This window comes from Dermacentor albipictus, chromosome 3 (assembly GCF_038994185.2).
Source record: "Dermacentor albipictus isolate Rhodes 1998 colony chromosome 3, USDA_Dalb.pri_finalv2, whole genome shotgun sequence".
Lineage (NCBI taxonomy): Eukaryota > Metazoa > Arthropoda > Arachnida > Ixodida > Ixodidae > Dermacentor > Dermacentor albipictus.
Window position 1 is genome coordinate 142,437,636 of NC_091823.1, and position 14,591 is coordinate 142,452,226.

The window sequence follows — 14,591 nt, forward strand, 5'->3', positions numbered from 1 at the left end:
ATACTGTAATTGTAAAGAGCTGACACTCCCGCAGGCACCTGCGGCCGATTTCAGTGTTTCTATATATGCACCCGCAGGGAGCAGAGTTGCGCATAACTTTTCCGGCGTCGCTCACATCGCTATTCGCCGACCGCTATCACGTGGTGCAAAGTGACGTCAAATGTTCAACTGAGTCGCTGAAAAGCCAACTTCACGGGTGCGACGCCTACTCATTTCTGTCATATCCATCGAAATTGCAATCAGCCGACCGTCGAGCTGCGTTGGACCGATCGGCTCCGGTTTGCAGGTACGGTATTCGACGATATTAAGTTGATGACTTTGGTAAATTGATACGAAACACATTAATTTGACACTTGCATTCCAGTATGACAGGGTGCAGCGCACGAAACTGCACAAGTCGCACGGAAGGTGGCAGAGCTTTTTACGCCTTGCCGAGCGGATGGACGAGATTGGCCGGCACCGAAGGGACCAGGATATGCGAGGCGCATTCACCTTGTTTATAGAGGTGAGCTTGGCTCTTTTACACTAAAGCAGCATTTATCTCGGGTAACACTTCTGTAAACACTGAAATGCGCGCGCCTGGCATGAGAGGTTGTTCACTTGTGCTATTTTTGGTGAATATGTGTAGCATGACACAGACGTGGGACAAAGAATGAACGACATGTCTGTGTCGCGCCGCACATATACGGCAAGAACGTTTACTTACAAACTCGCTGTGTTGTTTGTACGATTGCTCTGACTATGCGGCTCTGTAGCAGTGTGTTCAAAACAGAGTAAATTCTAGCAGGAGTAAATACTAGCAGATACAAATTTTTACGCTGCATCTTGGTTTTTGTGCACTCTGCGTGTTTTCATTTGTCGGCGTTCTTATTTTTCATGTAAGGTCGATTGATGTGCTGGTGTTCATTGTTTTGTTGTAAGCGAAAACATCACCCGGAGCTAAAATGTTCCGGTTTATGACACAGCTATGATAACTTCAGTATTTACCGCCTGCTACATGATGCTTGCTTGATCAGCCTTAGTCGACGTGAGGTATGTAAAATTTTTTTGGCACGTTTACTAAGCACTGTTATAGTACATTAACCTGAGTATTAGGGAGAGATAAAGAAGAATATGTTGTCATATTATGGTCTGCAATGTGTGAATTACTACTCTGCAAGTTTGCTATTTTGTATGATTAGTGCAACAAGGTTAACCTGTTGCTACTCTTGAAAACTAGTTCCATTTCCAGTGGCTTCTCCCCTCCAAGGATCCAAGAACCAGCAGTCACATTACCTGCTCCCATCAGCCATTGCTCATCCATTCCCATGTACGAAATAAATTTTATCCTGAAGCTCAGAATCTTGAATTTTTTTCCACTAGCAGATTTGCTGCTACGAAGCAGCTGTTAAGTTTGCGGTATGAATTGTAAAACTAAGCTTTACATGAAATGTGCGGATGTAAACATTTGAAATGCGTTTAAATCTACGTGCCTGTACCGCATATATCGAAAAGCTGCATCTGCTTTCAACGACGGTTAGGTATGAATGGCGGTCACGGTTAATGGTCACTCACATAACTGCAGACACGATAGTTCTCTTGGCGACGATCATCATTCATCTGGCTTCGGCAGCCAAAATTTGCTCACATGATTGTCCACCACACGTGTGGGAAGTTTTCTTTAAACACCCTTTAAAACATTTCTTGCCTTCCGGCCTCCGCGAGAAAACTTCATATGCATGCTGAAAAATATTGCAGTGCTTTTTGTTACGAGATAATGCGCCTTTGCACACGAGCTTTTGAGCTGTTCGAGTCACGGGTGCAGTCAGGATTTTATTTCGCGGGATGGAAATAATTATATGTGATTGATTGTATGATATTGTCGCATTGTCGTGACGTCAAAGAACACAGTAGCAATACTGTGAACGACAAAACTAACTTTTATTGGGCGAACCTGTGCCCACAAAACAGGCTACAGTTATAGCACAACGATAGCGGCGAACACGCTCGGCGATCGTCGAAAATTTGATCAGCGGGTCAAGCGCGTCGGCTTTTATACAGTAGTCATCGAATTTTCCAGACTAATCGTCGGGACCCGCATGCCTTCTACAACGTTCTACACCATTCGCGTCAAGCGATGAAATCAGATAACCCAAGGTTCGGCGACAACAGACTGCGGATAGAAGGATCGATAACTTTGCAGAAAGTTCGGATACATGCAGACGCGTCCCGCGCTGTGCGATAACATTTGTTAGGCGGCAAAACGAGTCGCCCGATAAAGACAAGTACACGTGTCAATATGTGTGATTATATGTGATGTGATTATATGTACGTTCGTGCGCGTGTTCGTATATGTGCGTCAGGGGCGTCGCCGCCGACCAAAACAACCACCGGCGTCGGAAATCATGCTCGATTTTGTCTAGAATGCCCTTTTCATGCTCGAAAAAACATTTTAGCGCGAACATAGCGAAATCGGGCTTGTTTTTGCGGCAACGCCCATGCATCGTGAGTCACATATCGTAACGGAAGGCGCCTCACCGATCACAAACTTTCAAGGGCGTTTTGATGGCGTGTAGGCATCTCGTGGAGGTCGCGGAATCAACGGATCGCTTGGATTTCAATTATGAAACTTTATGGGTATAAAGTTCTCATAAACCTTTCATGTGAAAGGTGCACTGACATTTCCATAGTCCTCCTTTAGATTTTCAATTACGGAACTTTTTGGGTTTAATGCTGTTATAAACATTTGACGCCAAAGGTGCATTGATTTTTCTAAAGTCTTGCATCGGACTATACTAAGAGACAAGCTATTTCAACACATTATCAGACAAGTTGACAAAGCACGCAGCGAGGTCCGATGAGACGACGCGTTGTGGTGGTTCATTTGTGCCGTCATGTCACAGAAACGAATATCAACATTTTTTTGTTCCCATACGCCAAAGCATCCATGTCATGGCACTGAAGCCAGCAAAGTTCTTATTTATTTTTCTACTTGGACTTTTATTCTCGAGGACACATGCACTCAGCCTCTTTTTCTTTTCTTTTTTTTTCTTTATTGTTCTCGCTACCCGTGGGCTGCCGATCCAGACACGGCGCATGCGTTTTCTCGTGCTGCATCGACCACCGCGCGACGCACTTCGACGCGCGTTCGTTTTTCTCTGGCTGACTGGATTTTCGCCTGGCAGGATTTTGGACGCTTTCTGGCTAGCAGACGAGAAAACGAAACAATGATCTGTCGCCGCAAGCACTGTGGGGACTCGACGGATTGCAATGCGTTCGCTTGAGCGCAACCTCTCCGGAAAATTTTGTCTCGCCGGTGTAGGATGCCGAGCAGTATGCGTATGGTTCTCTGTGGACCAAGCGTCCCACGTTTTCTTCGATATTCCTTCGGTAGCCACACTAGGTGCCCAAAGTAAGCATTCAATTGTAGCCAATATGCTTTCCTTTGCGTTATTTCATTACTGCGCTCCCCGCCTCACAATAGAAAAAAAAACATTGTTGCGGCGCAGCGAATTGCCGAATGTTGATAGTTTGATTTTGGTATTTCTTTTGCGTAAAGTAATGGACCACGGGACGCTTGTGTTGCCGAATACTCTTATTACATTTTTGCGATAGCAGCTATATGGACACTCCAGGTGCATTCCTGCCGTCGCCGTCGCCCTCGTGTTCCGTATAAATAAATTCCAAGGGCGACAACATCGGGACCGCGGGCCGCATGCTGTATGTGCCAGTGAAAGCGAAAGGGCGGGGGGGGGGAGGGTGTGGCGGCATGGGTGAGCCGACGATGGTGGCTCAGTCTTGTGTGAGCAAGCGAGAAAAGCGGGGAGGAAGCGCGCCGCCTTCCGTCACGCGCGATATATCGGGGAAGTTGAGGGAGGGGAGGGGGGGGCGCTGGGAGCTGTGAATCTGTGGTTGCGCAACATGTTGCTTTGGTTGACGCATAATATATTGTGACTTATTCTTACATACGTAGATTTATTGTAGACTTATATGTATATTTACATATTTTGTTCCGAGGTTTTGTGTATATGCGCAGTGAACATTGCTTCCAGTGACACTTTTTTGCCCTTTATCAAGCTGTATCTTCACATTTGTGTATTTCCATCGTAGATTCGTATTTCTGATATACGAAGGCGAGTCAAATGAAAGTGAGCCAACCCACCCCGCGCAATAATGGTTCGGTTCATTATTTGTGAGGCATGCGCATAGCACATAGGCATCTCATTTCCAAATGTGATATGCAGGGGTGAGGATAAATGTTCTTTATTGCTCTCATACACTGGGTTGAACATGGTTGTGTGAAATAATGGACACTCCAAAAGTTGAGCAGCGTGGTGTGGTGAGGTTTTTGACAGCTGAAGATGTTTCCCAAAAAGAAATTAGTCGCCGTATGGCTGCCGTGTGCGTTGAACATTGCATTTCATTGGTCACTGTGAAGCGTTGGAGCAAACGGTTCAAAAAAGGACGTGAAAGTTGCAAAGACGATCCGTGGCCAAGCCAAATCCACCGTGCAATTACTCCCAACACAATTGCAAAGGGTGATTAGACAAGAACGGAGGATAAGCATCGATGAATTGGCGGGGCATGTGAACATCAGTCACGGTTCGTGTCACACCATAATTTATGAACATCTCGGTTATCGGCTCTTGTGTGCGCAATGGAAGCCCAATATTATGAACCATCGCCAGAAGACGGAGAAGTTCGGCGCTGCCTTGACTCATCTAATCCGTTATCACGATGAGGGTGACGACTTTTTCTCTGCAATTGTGACCAAGGACGAATGATGGTGCCGCTACTACTAGCCATAAACACTACGGCAAAGCTTGTAGTGGAAACATTTGAATTCGCTACCCCCAAGGAAAGCAAAGGCCGTCATTTCTGCGGGAAAAGTGTTGGTGAGTGAGTGAGTGAAGAAACTTTGTTGTGAATGCTTCAGAACGGTTAGCCTTCCCCTCTTAGGGAGGCGTTACCATGACGCGGCCATGACGTCTTCGCGGCGTGTGGCGCCTCTTGGTCATAGCACCTCGTTGCGGCCTCGAGCCGCGGTGGGATCGTTGTCATCGTCGCAGCTTCGTGCGGATTCTTAGCACAGTCCCAAAGGATGTGAGCTGCAGTGGCTCTTTCCTTTCAACACAGACAACACAGATCACTTTCATAAACACTTGCACACACATGCCTCATCAGCACCGGGGTGAATAACGACCCCGTTTGAAGTTGTCGATATAAAACCGCCTCCTTACGGGTCAAGCCCAGATGAGGTGGCGGCATAGTCCTTCGCTGTAGTCGGTACCATTTCACAATTTCGTTGTAGGAAGTCATATTGTCCTTGGTTTCCCACCACCACGACGGGCCGGCCGTAGTAGCAGCGCCACGGTTGGTTAGTCCTCGTGCAGCCGCGTTCACCGTCTCGTTGTGGTTTGCGTTGCTGCGATCCGACATATCACTGCCCATGTGGGCCGGAAACCACTTTATCACAACACACCGACTTTCACTCGCGAGATCGACCACATGCAACACACGCGCGGCTTCACCCCACACCCTTGCTCTGGCGTAATTTTTCACTGCCGTTCTAAAATCACAAAGCACAGTCGTGCACTCGGGGTCGGCGATGGACAGGGCAATGGCCACCTCCTCGGCTTGATGCGCGCCTCGAGTCCGCACACTCGCCGCTGTTCTCGTTGCACCGGTCGATGCACCGACGAATGCAGCGGCGAATGCCTTTCTGCCACGTGGATACTCTGCCGCGTCCACAAACACGGCACCCCTGTCTTTGGCATGGAGATCGATTAGCGCCTTGGCCCTCGCCACCCGCCGCTCTTTGTGGAACTGGGGGTTCATGTTTCTTGGAACCGGACATACCCGTAGCCGTCTACTAATTGCGTCCGGTACGGGCACTTCTGTATTTTCAGGTCCCTTTTCCGTTGGTCCCAGGCCTAGGTCACGCAGCACTTGTCTGCCCGTTTTTATTTCCGATAGCCGCGCGAGCAGAGCGGTGCTCTGCGCCTCGGCGATTTCCTCCAGGGTGTTATGCACTCCCAGGGCCAGGAACTTGTCGGTGCTTGTGCAGTCGAGAAGTCCGAGTGCAGCCTTGTACGCTTTGCGTATGAGCGCATTGATCTTATTTCGTTCGCACTGCCTCCAGTTGTGGAAAGCAGCAACGTAAGTAATGTGGCTTATAGCGAAGGATTCTACTAGCCGGGTGAGGCTTTCTTCCTTCATGCCTGCTGTTCTGTGCGACACCCTCTTAATGAGGTGGATGGCCGTGGTGACTTTGGCCGCCAGACGGTTGACCGTCTCGCCGTTGACTCGTTTGCGCTCAATCAGCAGCCCCAGCACTCGGATCTTCTCGACAACCGGGATCATGTGACCACCGCTCGTCTTGATCTTTATTGTGTCTTGCTCTCTCGCAGGTTCGTTGCCTTTCGTCTTCCTAGCTGCCTTTGTCGGAGGAATCACCAACAGCTCAGACTTGCTTGGGGAGCAGACGAGCCCAGACCCGTCCAGCTGCTCTTCGATAGCGTCAACCGCTTCTTGCAATGTATTCTCGATGTGTCCGTCGCTTTCTCCTGGGACCCAGAGCGTTATGTGGTCGGCATAGACGGTGTGTCGGACCCGCGCAACTCGTGAGAGGCGCTCGGCCACCCCTATCATTACAAGGTTGAAAAGTAATGGCGAGATGACTGAGCCTTGGGGGGTCCCGACACTGCCGAACTTCTTCTTTCGGAGCCGCAGGTCACCGGCGATGATTTCGGTAGTCCGCTCCACCAAAAAATCCTAGATGTACGCATATGTTCTCTTGCCCATGTTTAGCCGTGACACCTGGGCCAGAATCGCAGTGTGTCTCAATTTGTCAAAAGCGCTCTGCAGGTCCAAACCCAAGATGGCTCGCTTGTCTTTCGTGTTGGTAGTGTTATCGAGGATTTCATATTTCAGTTGTATCATGGCGTCCTGAGTTCCGAGCTTCTTTCGGAACCCGATGACGGTGTTTGGGTAGAGTCCCGAATCTTCCAGCTACCTCTGCCACCTATTCATGAGTACATGCTCCAACGCTTTGCCCAAACAGGACGTAAGCGAGATCGGCCGGAGGTTCTCAATGTTGGGTGGCTTGCCCGGCTTGGGAATCAAGACGGTCTTGGCTGCTTTCCACTGCCGGGGTAATGATCCGGCTCGCCAGCAAGTGTTGAAGTATGCCGTGAGGTTCTCGATGGCCACTTCGTTAAGATTTTTTAGCGCTCTGTTCTTAACGTGGTCGGGACCAGCGGCGGAGTTGCTGTTGAGATCGTGCAGGGCGACCCTCACTTCCCATACTTCAATGTCTCGATCTAGCCGCTCGTTTGCTTCGCCTAGCTAGTCCGGGTGCGTCTCTGTGGGAGTGACCGGGAGGTACTCGTCGTCGAGGCGTTTCTTCAGTTCGTCTTCCCCGTGCTCGGTCAGCGCCGTGTGGATGATCGTGGCCAGGTAGTGGTGCTGGTGAGACTTGGTCGTGGTCGCATCCAAAAGATGCTTCAGCATACTCCACGTCTTGCTGCAGTGCATCTGGCCGTCCGCTGCGTTACAAACCTCATTCCATTGCTGAGTGCATAGCACTCAGCAATGGTCTCGCGGTTGAGTTCGGCGACCTTCTTGCGTAGCTTTCTGTTTGTCCTCTGCGTCTTCCACCTTAACAGGATGGACTGCTTGGCTGCGATGAGGTGGGCGAGGCGGCTGTCGGTCGACCCTGTGGACACGCTCGTCCGTCTGGACTTCCTTGGTTGCCTTTTCTACCTTGTTTACAATTTCGGTGGACCACTCCTCAATGTCCGTAATTTCGGTATGCTCCTCGAGTAACAATCCTCGAAACGCGTTCCAGTCAGTAAATCTATGTTTCCGAAAGCTTCTGCCAACTTCGTGGTTACCACCGAGCGGGACAGCGGCCTCCACAATGTAATGGTCACTTCCCAATTCGTGGCCCGTGTTTCGCCATTGAAAGTTCGCCATACCACCGCCGTTACTCCTGACGAAAGTGAGATCGGGCGTTGTGTCTCGGGTGATCGAGTTGCCGATTCTTGTAGCGTATGCTGGGTCGGTGATTAGATTTAGTGCCAAGTCGGTAGCATCTTGCATTAAGTCCCTGCCCTTTGCCAATGTTTTGGGGTAACCTCAGGCTTGATTCGGCGCGTTAAAGTCCCCGCAGATTACCAGCCTGTTGTCGGGCCCCGCGACGTTGCACGCTTTGTGTAACAGTGCTTTGAATTTCTGCTTTCCGTGCGACGGGCTACTGTACACGTTTACCAGAAAAGTGCTTTCCTTCTGCTTTTTTCCGGTAACCACCACTACCATGGTGTGCTCGATTGGGCTTTTGCTCACTAACTCGTGCTCGACGTACGTGATGCCTTTTCTCACCAAGGTTCAAACTCCCCTGCCGTTACTGCCGCCGCGGTCCGGAGGCTTGGTGGGCTGGCGTGGGACCGGTAACCTGAGAGCTTTACTTCCTCAATGAGGGTCTCTTGCAACGTGATAATATCTGGCTTTCTTGGTTCTTGTTCTAAGTGTTGCTGAAGTACAGCCTTTTTTCCCAGCAAAACCGTTGCAATTCCAATGCCAGATCAGGAGGTCTTTCACTGCTGTTGCAGTTGCGGTGGTTGGTGTCCTATCCATGTTTGCTGAAAGTTAGCCGTTTGCGTCGCGAAATTCTGTACTGTCGTAGTTAATTGCAGGCATGTCTGTTCAATTCCTATGAAACGGTCCGTGATTGTCTTGGTGAATGTCGTGCGAATACACTCTTCAAAGTGGTTGAGCCTATCTTCAAGGTTGTCTACCCTATCGCTGAGTCTCCGCTCTTTAAGATTTTCAATTGCTCTTCTCTTGGGTGCTGGACCCGCCGAGGCCGCGTTCTCTGTCCTCGGCTTCACCGCTACTTCTGGTTCATCTTCGGTCATTACCACCTGCTGTGGTTGTGGCGATAAATGCTGTGCCTGCTGCTGCTGTAGCTGGACCGTCATCATTCTCTTGATCTCTGCCATTTCCTTACTGATCTTATTGACTGTCGCCTCTACTTCAGTGTTCTTCTTCCGCAACGCCTCGTTTGCTTCTCTTAGCGCCTTCATTGCCTCACTTTCGTCTTTAAGTTTCCCTCTACCACTTCTAAATGGCGGTGACTGCTGCTGCTGTCCCTGCTGCTGCTGCTGCTATTGCTGCTGCTCTTTCTTGGCTACCCCCGACTTTACTACGTCTGCCCAGGCTACTCTGTCTTTGGATTGGGATCGGCGGTGGCGGCTCATGCTTCTGTTTCGACTTTCGCTGTTGTTCCTGCGTGAGCGTGACTCATGGCGACCAGCAGTGCCACTCGCTCCTGCCGACGTCATCAACGGTGGAAACTCTCCGGATGCTAGTTGTTGCTGTACGCGCTGTTCCGCCATCTTTTGCTCCCACTGCCTTTTCGTTACTACGTAGGGAGTTTTGTATTTGTTCCTGCATTCTCTATCGGCCGTTGGGTGTTGTCCCCCACATAGTTTGCATTTAGGGTTTCACTCGTGGCCATCGACAGGGTTATTGGCCCCACAATCGAAGCACACTTTCATATTGGGGTTAGGATAAACGTCTCTTCCGTGGCCTATTTTGCCACACTGTTTGCAGACATCGAAATGCTTGCGGTACACACTGCACCTCGTTAACACAGGGCCATAAGATACATAATTTAGGTATTTTTGGCCTTCAAAAACTACAATTCCAATTCTTTGCCAATTCTTGCGCCCTACAATCACAATTCTTTGCCAAAGCCAATTCTTTGCACCCCTCTTGCTAATGGATTTCTTGAGTTAACAACGTTCCGGTCAATCTGCGCCGGAGTATCTTCAATGGGAATGCCTCGAATGATCCCCTTGACCATGCCATATGGTGTGGTTTCGTACGCGCCTGCCTCGTGTATCTTGTCCGCGATGCGGATGGCCTGAATCTTGGCATCACCACCATGATATTCTGGTGTAGGTTGGGGCAGAAGGTATCCGCCGCACCGTCTTCTCTTGAAACCCTTGCCGCCGCCGTGATGGCCGAGGCAACGATCCCAGTCTGCGTTCTTGCGATGTTTAGGCCTCCTCGCGGCCTCACGATCCCTTTGGTGTCCTCTCTCGGCAGCACGTCTTGCATTCTCGCGGCCCTTGTTGTCGTTGCGATCACTTTTCTGTTGACGTGGTCTCTTGCTTTAGGCCTCGACTGGCGAGCGGCAGAGCCCTAGCTCGCCGTGGCTGTTATGCGCTGGCCCACTTGCCACCAGCCGATCCCAGTGTGGAACTCCTCAGGAGAAATCTCTTCCCCTTGCACCTCGACGCTCATCTGGCCGGCGCCAGGGCTCGATGTCGTCGGAGACGTGGCTGTCTCCATCTCGGACGCCATGTCGTATGGTTCCACGCCTGGGTCAGGCCCAATCCCGGCGTCCACGAAGCAAGCCTAGGCTTAGCTCACCAGCGCACCGACGCCGGCGAACAAGTTCCAGAAAACGGCGAAATACTTGCCCTGCGTTGAAAGTTGGGTATCAGGCGATTCCTAGCGCCTTCGCAAATACACTGGTAACAACGAAACTGCGATTTGAGTCAAAAGACACTGTAAAATCGGTCATCGAAGACGGAGCCAGTGCCAGCGGATTTTCGGATCGACCACATCGCCCAGTTTTGGGGGTGCTGTGCTTATACCGACGAGAGCAGACCATCTTATATTCACTCATTTTTTAAAATGTTCAATACTTCGAAGCATTTCTCTCGGAAACCATACTTAGCTCAAGGGAATTCTCCATGCCTCAATAATTTCTCTTGTCGTATTCGAGTGCTGATCGCCATGTTATCTGTGGTTAACGTAACTTATTCTCAAGTCTCTAAATTTATTAAGACAGTTTTTCGCGTGCGTACCACGGGCACGCACGTTTATATCTCCTTCTGTTTCTCTACCGCGGGTGCGCTTTAGAACCACGGCGCTGCAGTTATGGTTAAGCAATGTTCTTTTTCCCTCTTCTTTTTTTTCTTTCCTTAAACGCGTTCTCTTAAGTACTACACGCAGAAACAAATGAACAGCGCTCGCATTCAATCCCATAAATGAGAATATATATATATATATATATATATATATATATATATATATATATATATATATATATATATATATATATATATATACATAGGAAATTATCAGTCATAGCACTCGTAGTACTGCCCTCTGCGCCGGTCTCTTTTCGAAAGTAGTCATATTAGGGTTATTATAATTAGACGAAGGTATTTCGCTGTCGTGAGCAGAACTCCTTGGTATAGTTACTAGGACGAGCTTCCCACGCTGTGTGTGTGCCGCGCCCGCCTCGCACCTGCTTAAGCTTTCACTTGGCTCTAGAGCCGCTCGAGTTCGCTCTCATCGACGGGCGGCCATTTTTCTCAAGAAAGTATGCCTTCCAACCACTTCCGACCATCGCGGACAAGATCAATTTCTTTCCACGTAAGTACGAGGCTCTGGACAGGAGCTATGCCACGTCAATGTAAGCTGGGGCCTGACGGACCAACCGACTGAGCCATCTCTCCGGGCAACATCCAAGGATTACGAGTTCAAATCCCCTGTTCTCTTCCGTGTGTGTGTGTGTGTGTGTGTGTGTGTGTGTGTGTGTACGTGTGTGTGTGTGTGTGTGTGTGTGTGTTTGTGGGCGTTTTGAACACGAATTATAGTGTCATCCAGTAAAATTATTTTCGTTGGTACAAAGCGCTTCTCTTTCTCTTTCCATTTTTCGGGTTTTTGCAGATGAAACCACAGAATACTTACTCCCAATGCATAAATTCGGGAGGGGAGAAGAGCGTCGTTTGCGTCGCCCTACCAAGCTAGAAATTCCACTTCTCTGACGAGACATCCTTGGAGAAGTTCTTCGATTTGTGCCAGTAGGTCGCCACTCATCCGGCACCATTTGGACAGCTAGCGTGCTATGCAAGACGCGCCGAGTTTGGTGAACCTCGGGATCTTCACGAGCTCTGGCAAGGCCCCATGATGAAAGAACTAATGTACCAAGACAAAGTTTGTCTCTAGGTTCGCCTGCAGTTTTATTGGTTTGTCTAGATTCACTCTGGGTGGCTATCATCCCTTGGGCGTTACCTTTGAGTGGTCGACAAACTGGAGCTCACGTTATCATACCATCTGTGCATGGTCGGTGCCATCTTTCACTTACTTGTCGTTCCACCCAGTGCACTACACGCACAAGCAAGTTGTAAAATAAATCAATTGAATACGATATTATCAGACACCTTATTGTGGTTTATAAGCATTTGAAAGTTGTACACTGAATGTGTATTACATTTATTTGTGATTAATTACCTTTCGCGTTATACCACAAGGAAACGCCCTCCTTATATTGGTGCGGATCGCTACGTGCATGCGCTCGCATTTCCAAGCGCAATTTGGTATGCGCCTGGTTTTCGCACTAGGCTTTCAACAGATCGCTCACTGCTCGCGCTAAAGTAAGGCTCTGAGACGGAGTGAGCGACGGCTAGTGGCGAAGTTGATTGCCGTGCACTTACCGCCTAAACACGCCGGAATGGCAGAAAACATTCCTTCAAGGAAAGAGTAAGAAAATACGCTTTCTTTTCTGTTACTTCGGGATGCACCTTCATAAGGGGTATCGCCGAGCAAAAGTTTCTAACAACTGAAAGAAAGAGTTTTCATACTGGGTAGCCCCGAGCGATCCATGGCCTTTAATAAACGCTAGAAAGGGTCATTGCAGCGCACGTGGCCGTTAATTGACTGCCACACCGTACATGTCAGGTGGGACTCCATTAGGGGCGCAGTTACCTTTCCCCGGCGCTTACGAAGGAACGCTTCACTTTCCGATATAAATTCTATATTTTGCGTGCGAGCGCAGAATATAGAGTATATGATGGGGTCCACAAAGTTCACGCTGTAGTTGACTGTCTCCTAATGCAGATTGAGGCTCGCCCCGCTAGCATCCACTAAACCTGGGATACAGTTGTATGCGGCCCATTCGTCACTGGCTATGATGGTCCCCTGTTGAACATTGATTGCAATAATGAGGCCTAGCGTCGCCACGCCTCCTCGGTCGGAGCTCCCCTGTGGTCGCGCAGACCATGTCGAAGACCCGTAGTCCACGATCTGCAACACCGCCACGATTTTGGCGGCTAGGCCAAACGTTGTCGCCCATCATCAGGCGGCCTCGATTGTACTTTTGCTTACCGGGAAGGCACTCGTCAATTTGCGCTATCTTCCCGTGGCCACAGAGTAGAGGTCGTGCGAACAGCTCGTTTCTCTAGCTGTTGGCGATGACGGGATCCGACAGAGGAAACAAGTTGACACTCATCTTCAACAGCCACACGTCTACATTTTTGCCCACGCAGTACGTGAGCCCAATCGATTGCCGCCTGGAGAGGCGGACGTTCGGACTGCCGATGTGGTCCGTGTTGGCAAAGCGACTTTCCTCGTCTCTATGCCGGTGCAGTGCGGCGGTACCGTGTAACTGCGACAACTGCTTTCGGCACCCGTGGCACCGGAAGGCAGCCTGGCGTCCATTCTGAGTAATAATATATATATATATATATATATATATATATATATATATATATATATTGTGACCACTTCGCCTTCGCAGGCTGTTTGGTCCGGGTTAAGCCCCAGGTCCTTGCAGGTGCCCCAGTACTACGATGACGCCATCGGACCTGGTCTCGCGCTGGGGTGCAGTTTCCGCAGACGAGAGTCTCCGCCTAACTCGTAACACAGCCAGCACACTGACGTTTTGGAAAGGCGGAAGTTAGGCTGAAAGCTTCAGTAACGTAGGTAAACGATACCAGACAGTGACAGTGACGCTTCCTGCCGCTGGATGCGATTACACAGGCTGCTGCCACCGCCGCCACCATGTTCCCGTGTTCAACTTGCGAGGCAGGGTGTGTCCGCGATTGCAGGAGTTTGGCACGGGTTCGCCTGTCAGTCAAAACCGTAGATCCCGCCCGCCCAACATATTTTTCGGCAACAGGGACGCGGTGCTGAAGTGAGAGGCGCATCTTGACCGCCGAAATAAAACGCGCACAACCCACTCTCATCGGTGGCGTACTGGGCACTACTATGAAAAACAAAGCGTCGACTGTCCCTGGCTTATGCATATATCTTCTCTGGCTGCGATGGCCCCAAAATACGGTTTCATTTCCCTGCATTATGGCGATGTAGCGCACAGCAAATGATTATCCGCACGTCACTGTAGCTCTTTGAAAGGCATCAATGCACCGTGATGGACGAGGGTACTGAGGAATACGTAGTGCTCTCGAACGACAACGTATCGCAGCTGTCGTTTGAGAAGACTGCCCTGTCATCGGTGATGTCTCGGAACCGCAGTATTGAAAACACGGTCAGCGTAGAGAATCGCTCGGTTTCGTAGACCCAGTGCGATGGCAATCCTTCACCACCAGCACTGCGCACTAAACAGCTGCAACACTTTCCTCCATTCGAAGCCTCACTTCATAACTGAACTTAAGAGCCCTCACCTGCCAAAATGCGACTGCTACAGTGTCATTACGATATTCATCTGCGATTGCTGTTAACTCCAGCAGAAGTGATCCGCAAGCACCTTGGTGTGTACAACACACTCAAATACTGCGCACTGGAAAAGC

General features: G+C 49.7%; 1 long non-coding RNA gene across 1 annotated transcript; it reads left to right on the forward strand.

Moving 5' to 3' along the window:
- Positions 1–34: 34 nt before the first annotated feature.
- LOC135905334 (uncharacterized) lies at positions 35–1,333 on the forward strand. Its single transcript, XR_010565386.2, has 3 exons — positions 35–286; positions 365–505; positions 1,232–1,333. It is a non-coding gene; the product is annotated as an uncharacterized lncRNA (long non-coding RNA).
- Positions 1,334–14,591: the final 13,258 nt, after the last annotated feature.